Source organism: Aethalodelphis obliquidens, unplaced genomic scaffold (assembly GCF_003676395.1).
Source record: "Aethalodelphis obliquidens isolate GAN/ISIS:26980383/991018 unplaced genomic scaffold, ASM367639v1 scaffold74, whole genome shotgun sequence".
NCBI classification, from domain to species: Eukaryota; Metazoa; Chordata; class Mammalia; order Artiodactyla; family Delphinidae; genus Aethalodelphis; species Aethalodelphis obliquidens.
In genome coordinates this window covers 5,582,375-5,589,288 of record NW_020838018.1, presented here as the reverse complement: position 1 = coordinate 5,589,288, position 6,914 = coordinate 5,582,375, and positions in this window count along the sequence as shown.

Sequence of the window (6,914 nt, the reverse complement as noted above, 5' to 3'; positions counted from 1 at the left end):
TCTTACTGTCTTCTGGTCAGCGTATATAAGGAAGACTATTGTTACTGAATTGCCTCTTCAAGAAAGAAGCCAAACAGTGTTTTCTGCAAGACTTTTATTGTCTCAAGGTCAGCAGTGCATTTAGTGTGAACATTAGATTCACTATGCAAAAGTCATAAGCACAGTTGTTTGGAGAACAAATCTGATTCAATCGAGGAGTTGCTGTGAACAGTGGTACTCACTATTTACCCTGTAAACAGAAAAAGAAGTTGTATTTTCCTTCTCTTTTAGTTCAAAATATTTTAAAATTATCTGGGAGTTTTTTGACCCACACGTTATTTAGAAATGTGTTGTTCAATCTGAAAATATTCTGATATTTATAGCCATGATTTATTAATGACTAGCTTCATTGTCTTGTCATATGTGAAAATGTTTTGTATGATTTCTGCTCTTAAATTTGTTGAATTGTGCTTTCTGACCCAGACTGTTTCCTATCTCAATCAAAGTGCTATCTGAGCTTAAAAATGTGTATTCTGCTGTTGTAGAATAAAGTATTCTATAAATGTTGATTAGATCCCATTGACTGATGGTGCTGCTCAGTTCTGCTATGTCCTTGTTTTGACTGATGAATCCATGAAGTACAAATGGAAGTTTGTTGAAATCTCAGACTATAATTGTTATCAGTTCTTGCCTCACCAATTTGGATGATCTGTTTTTAGGCACACACTCTTAAGGACTGTTATATCTCCTTCTTGTCTTTACTCCTTTATCGTTATGTAATGCTCCTCTTTATTCCTGATAACTTTCCTTTCTTAAAGTTGGCTTTGTCTAAAAGTAATAAAGCTACTCTAGTTTTCTTTTGGTTTGTGTTAGTATGACATTTTTTCCTTCATCCCTTTATTTTAATATATTTCTTTTTATATTCATAGGGGTTTTGTACAGGTAGCATTTTGGGTCTTTTTTAAATCCACTCTGAGATTGTTTTTTCATTAGTACATTTAGATAATTCACATATATCTGTCATGTTTTAAAATATTGTCTATTCATTGTACTTTTTCATTCTTCTCTTTTTCTTCCTTATATAATTTTAACTGTGTATTTTATATGATTGCATTTTCTTTCTTCTTGGCATATCAGTTATAACTTTTAAAGCTTTAGTGGTTGCCCCAGAGTACAGTACACACTTAAAAGTAATTCAAGTAGCCTTCAAATAATACTCCGTATGCTGGATGCTTGAACAGGATATATCTAGATATTTTTATTTATATATGGCCTGGTATTCTCTGGCCTCCTGGATCTGTGGTGGGAGTGTGTCACTAATTTTGAAAAATTCAGCCATTATTTTTTGTTGTTTATTTTTTGTTAAGATCCACGCGGCTTGCGGGATCTTAATTCCCTGACCAGGGATTGAACCCAGGCCATGGCAGAAAGTGCCGAGTCCTAATACTGGACCACCAGGGAACTCCCCTAATTTGTTTCTTTTTTCTCCTTCTGGAATCCTAATTATATGTACGTTCCTTCCTTTGTAATTGTTCTCACATTCCGTAGGTGTTTTGTCCTTTTTTTTTCTTCCATTTTTTCCTCTTGCATTTCAATTTCTGATGTTTCCGTCTTGAAGTTCATTTATTGTTCCTCTACTGTGTCCAGGCTACTTGGGAGCCCATCAAAGGTATCTTCATTTCTGCTGCACTGTTTTTAATTACTAGTTTTTCCCTTAGGTTCTTTCCTAGAATTTTAATCTCTGTTCTTCTAATGTCCATTTGTTCTTGCATGTTGTCCATTTTTGCAAGAGAGGTTTTAGCATATTAATCATATTTTTAAATTCCATCTGATAATTCCCAAATCTGTCATATCTAAGTCTCGTTCTCTTGCTTGCTTTGTATCTTCATACTGTGTTTTTTTCTTCTCTTCTGATACATTGTAATTTTTTGTTGAAAGGCAGACATGATTTATTGGGTCCAGAAACTAAGATAAATAGGACTTCAGTGGGAGGGTTAATGTTTATCTTGGTAAGATTTATGCTGCCTGTTCACTGCATGTTCACTGTTTGCTATACCTGTAGGTGTCTAAATCAATTTCCTCTAATATGCTTGTTTTTCTGTTCTTGATTGTCTTTGAGTTTCCCTAGAATTTCCTCCTCAGAGTCTAAATCTTGCAGTTCTTTCAGCTGTAATCCTCTTTTATGCAAGAATCCTGTTAATGAGTTGATAGGTGTGGGGGGAGGGGAAGCAGTCTATGATTACCTATCAGTCTTTTACTTGACCTGTGCCCCTGGGATGTATCCTTCTCAAGTGCTTCTCAGCTTTTTGTTTCCTGTAGGTGTGAGAAACAGGGAGGCTTGGCGTTGAGTGTTTTCCTTCCCCTACATGAGTTAGATTAACTCAGAGTAATTTCTCTTAAGAACAGGCACAGAACAGTATGCTCTGGATATATTAAAAATGGCTCCTTTTCCCCCTCCCTGCTGGAAACACGAGGGGATTTTTCTCTGACCGTCATCAGGAGAACTTGGTGGGGCTCCTTGAGGTAAAACTCATGAATGTGTGGCATTTCCCCTAAGAATAGGCTCACGGGAGTTTCTAAATCTCAAGCTAGTCCACAGTCAAGCTCCAGCAGTTTGATTATATTTACCTACCAGTTTCTGGCTCTAGCAGCTTCTTCTCTTGGCAAGCTGTGTTTCTCTGTATTCACCTTTCTTGGGGCATTTGTTCTCCCAGTGACCTCTGTTGTCTTAGAAGTGTTGTTCACTTTGTTAGATTTTCTTCATTGTTGTATAGATGGGACTGACAGTTTCTGACTTTTTTACATGTTGGAGTAGAAACCAGAGCAGTCTTCACAGTTTTTGATGATACTACTCGGCTTGGACTCAAATAATCTTGACACAATGTACCAGGAGTACAGCTTTCATCCCATGTGTACTGTCTGGGTGGGGATATTCATTGTCATGTCTGTAAGAAGTAGCTTCTGCAACCCCGGGCAGGCAGAAATGAGAAATTTCAGTGTCCTGCCCCTCCTGAGGTAAAAATGCAGAATTCTGAAATGGGGGAATGGAGCCCATTTGCTGGTTTGACTTTGCTCAGATTACCATGCCCACAGCAAAGATCTGTGGGTGAGGGAAGGGGAAAGTAGTGCATTCGTATTTCAGACTCTGGCCATTCTTAGTTTAAATTTTCTTGAATGTATGTTTTTCACTTTGTGATATGCCCTTCAGGCAATATCCAGAAACTTAATAATATTTTAAAGACAACTTTATCCAGTTAAATCAGTTATTTTGCTGTTGTTTTGTTTTCTCTTTTTTAATATGAGTAGATGATCCACCACACCTCAGTGCTTAGCCTCAGAAAACCCTCTGGCTGCTTTAAAATTTTTCTCTTTATGTTTAGGTTTTGAAGTTTTTCTGTTGTGTACCTACATATTTTCTTCACATTTATGTTGCTTTGATTTTGAGATTCTTGGATACAAAACATAATTTCTTCACCAAATTTTGGAAATTTTCAAGAATTATTTCTTCAAATATTTTATCATTTTTCCGTGTCTTAACCACACACATTTGATCACTAGTATTTTCTCACAGATCACTGATAAAGTGTTCACTTGTTTCTCAGCCTATTTCTCTATCTGATCTTTAGTTTAGGTAATTTCTACAGATCAAGAATGTGCCCCCATAACAAAAAACAATTGCCTAGTTGTGCATGACTTAAAATACTTGTGTGACATATTTTGTTCGTTTATACAGTTGTTTTTGGCTGAATTAGTACCAGTTGGGTACTAAGTACTCTGTCACTAGCAGCCGAGAAGTCTAAAGACATTGCATTTTTTAAAAGGTCATTGTGACTGTTTTGCAGAAAATGGATTAAAGATGCTAAGATTAGAGGCAAGTGGACCATCTGGAGGTGGCTGGAGTAAACCCAGGAGAGAAACTATGATGCCCACAGGCTTGATGTGTATTCCCAGGTTCATCCAGCTAATAGGCCTTAACTCTATATCTTCTGGGGCAGATGTTTGTCTGACCCCCCCACCCCCCCACCCCCCCACCCCACCCCCTGATGAATAAGCAGGGATTGGATCCTGGACAGCCAATGAACTGAATCTGTTAAAACTTCCTATCTTATCTTCCGTGTATATTTGATGATAGTAACACCACCTAACACTTGTAAAACACTTACAATGGTGTATTTCCACTCCCTTTATATATTGGGTTGGCCAAAAAGTGCCTTCGGTTTTAAGTTAAAGTAAAAGACACATTTTTCATTTCACCAAGAACTTTATTGAACAACGTATTCACCCTTTTGTTCCACTACATTTTGCCATTTTTCAGGCAACTTCATAATTTCATCTTCTCAAAACTTTTTATCTTTTTGAGCAAAGAACTGTTCCAGGTACCTTTTACAGTCTTCCAGGGAATTGAAATTTTTCCATTAAGAGAATTTTGTAAAGACTAAAATAAATGGAAATCCAAAGGTGCAATGTCTGGTGAATATGGAAGATGAATCAGAACTTCCCAGCCAAGCTGTAACAGCTTTTGCCTGGTCATCAAAGAAACATGTGGTCTTGCATTATCCTGATGGAAGATTATGTGTTTTCTGTTGGCTAATTCTGGATGCTTTTCGTTGAGTGCTGCTTTCAGTTGGTCTAATTGGGAGCAGTACTTGTTGGAATTAATCATTTGGTTTTCCAGATGGAACTCATAATAGAGGACTCCCTTCCAATCCCACCAAATACACATCAACTTCTTTGGATGAAGACTGGCCTTTGGTGTGGTTGGTGGTGGTTCATTTCTCTTGCCCCATGATCTCTTCCGTTCCACATTATTGTACAGTATCCAGAAAACCCATTTTCATCACCCGTCCATCACAATTTGTTTTAAAAACAGAACGTTTTCATTACGTTTAAGTAGAGAATCGCGTGCAGAAATATGGTCAAGAAGGTTTTTCTCGCTTAACTTATGTGGAACCCAAACAGAAAAGCAATGATCATACCAAGCTGGTGCAAATGATTTTCAGTGCTTGATTTGGATATTTTGAGTATGTCAGCTATCTCCCATGTGGTATAATGTTGATTGTTCTCAGTTAATGTCTCTATTTGATCGCTGTCAACTTCAATTGGTCTACCCAACCGTGGAGCATCCTCCTGCGAGAAATCTCCAGCACAAAACTTCGCAAACCACTTTTGATATGGTCGATCAGTCACAGCACCTTCTCCATACAGTGCACAAATCTTTTTTTGCATTTCAGTTGCATTTTTACCTTTATCAAAATAATAAAGCATAACATGCTGAAAATGTTGCTTTTTTAAAACCCATTTTCAGTATTAAAATGGCTGCACAAAAATTCACCAACTTTGATAAATCTTTTTTTAAATGCAAGGTGGTGATATGACAGCTGTCACATACAGTCTAACAAAATTGTTTCAAATGAAGTTAAAGACAGCTAAGTTCTACTGGAGCCATCTTACAGGAAGAGCTGAAAGAACCTGTTGGCCAATCCAATAGATTAACGTCTTCATACTTCATAATAGCCCTATGAGGTTGATAATACATTATACACGTTTTTCAGATAAACATACAGTGCTACAGAGTTTGTGTCCTACCCAATGTCCCACAGGAGACCTGAGACAACTGCACATGCAGTCTGGTAACAAGTCCATGTTTTCAAATGTGTCATTTACCAAACCTGGAAAAGTCAGAGTACGCTATGTGGGACTCCATCATACTAATTAAAAAGTCAGACAATATATGGATTACAGAGTTAAGATTTGCACAGTCAGTTCTAGGTAGGAATTTCATTGAAAACACATCAGGAGTATGAAAAATAGGTATGTGTTTTCACCTTATGAAACTAGACCTAGAACAACAATTCAGACCTAAATCAAACTGGATAAAAGAAATAAAAAATAGAGCAGATATCAATTAAATTGAGTAGAGAACAACTGTAGAGAAAAATCAACAAAACCAAAAGCTGGTTGTTTGAAGAGATAAGACAATCAATAAACCTTGAGCCAGGCTAAGCAAGGAAAGAGAGAAGACACAAATTACTAGTACCAGAAGTCAAAGAGGGACCATCACTACTAAATCCATATAAATTAAAAGGAAAATGAAGGAATATTACGAACAACTATATGCCCCCAATTTGTATACCTTAGGTGAAATGAACCAGTTTCATGAAATATAACTTCATATAAGACAGTCTACCAAAACTCACACAAGGATGTGATTATGCCCATATATTATAAAGAAATTGGATCAAAATTAATAAACTTGTAGAACAGAGTGGAAAAACTTTTTGATTGGTGAGGGATCCATTCAGAGACATCCATTTCAAATAAACATATTGCCAGCTGTGTAACACAGATATTAGCAAATTAAGTAGATGAGGGACCGGGCAACCTCAACCCATGAAGTTCCCCTTTTAGAAAGCCCTGTGTAACCTAGGTAACTATCCTTTTGAATGACCCTGCTTCTCCCTTTCTGCACCCTAATTCCTGCTCTTATACTTTAAATTTGCCAAGAAAAAGTGAACCCACAAAAGCATAGACATGCAGCCAACCCCAGACCCTAATAAAGGCAGAGCTCCATGTCCACGCTCCCTGCCTGTATATCTAACTCACTCTGTGGCCCTCAGGTGTGCCCTGTACCCTCCAGGACCTCTTGTTCTTCTGAACTTCCTGATGATTTCTTCCTCAGGTGCATCCTGTGATCATAATACCCACAAGCATTGGTCTAGCCATAGCATTGGCTCTGGTAGGAGAAATGTCTGTGGTACCAATAGTACATCCTAGGTGAGTGCCTCAGGGATTCCTACTCAGTAACCTCACTATCAATAGAATGAGACCAATACATCCTGCTGGTGTAGCCAGCAGGATTGCATGATTGCACTTGCAAGTAACTGAGAGGAATACCCTTTAGCTGTGACTGGCTTAGAGATTGGCTAACCTAGCTG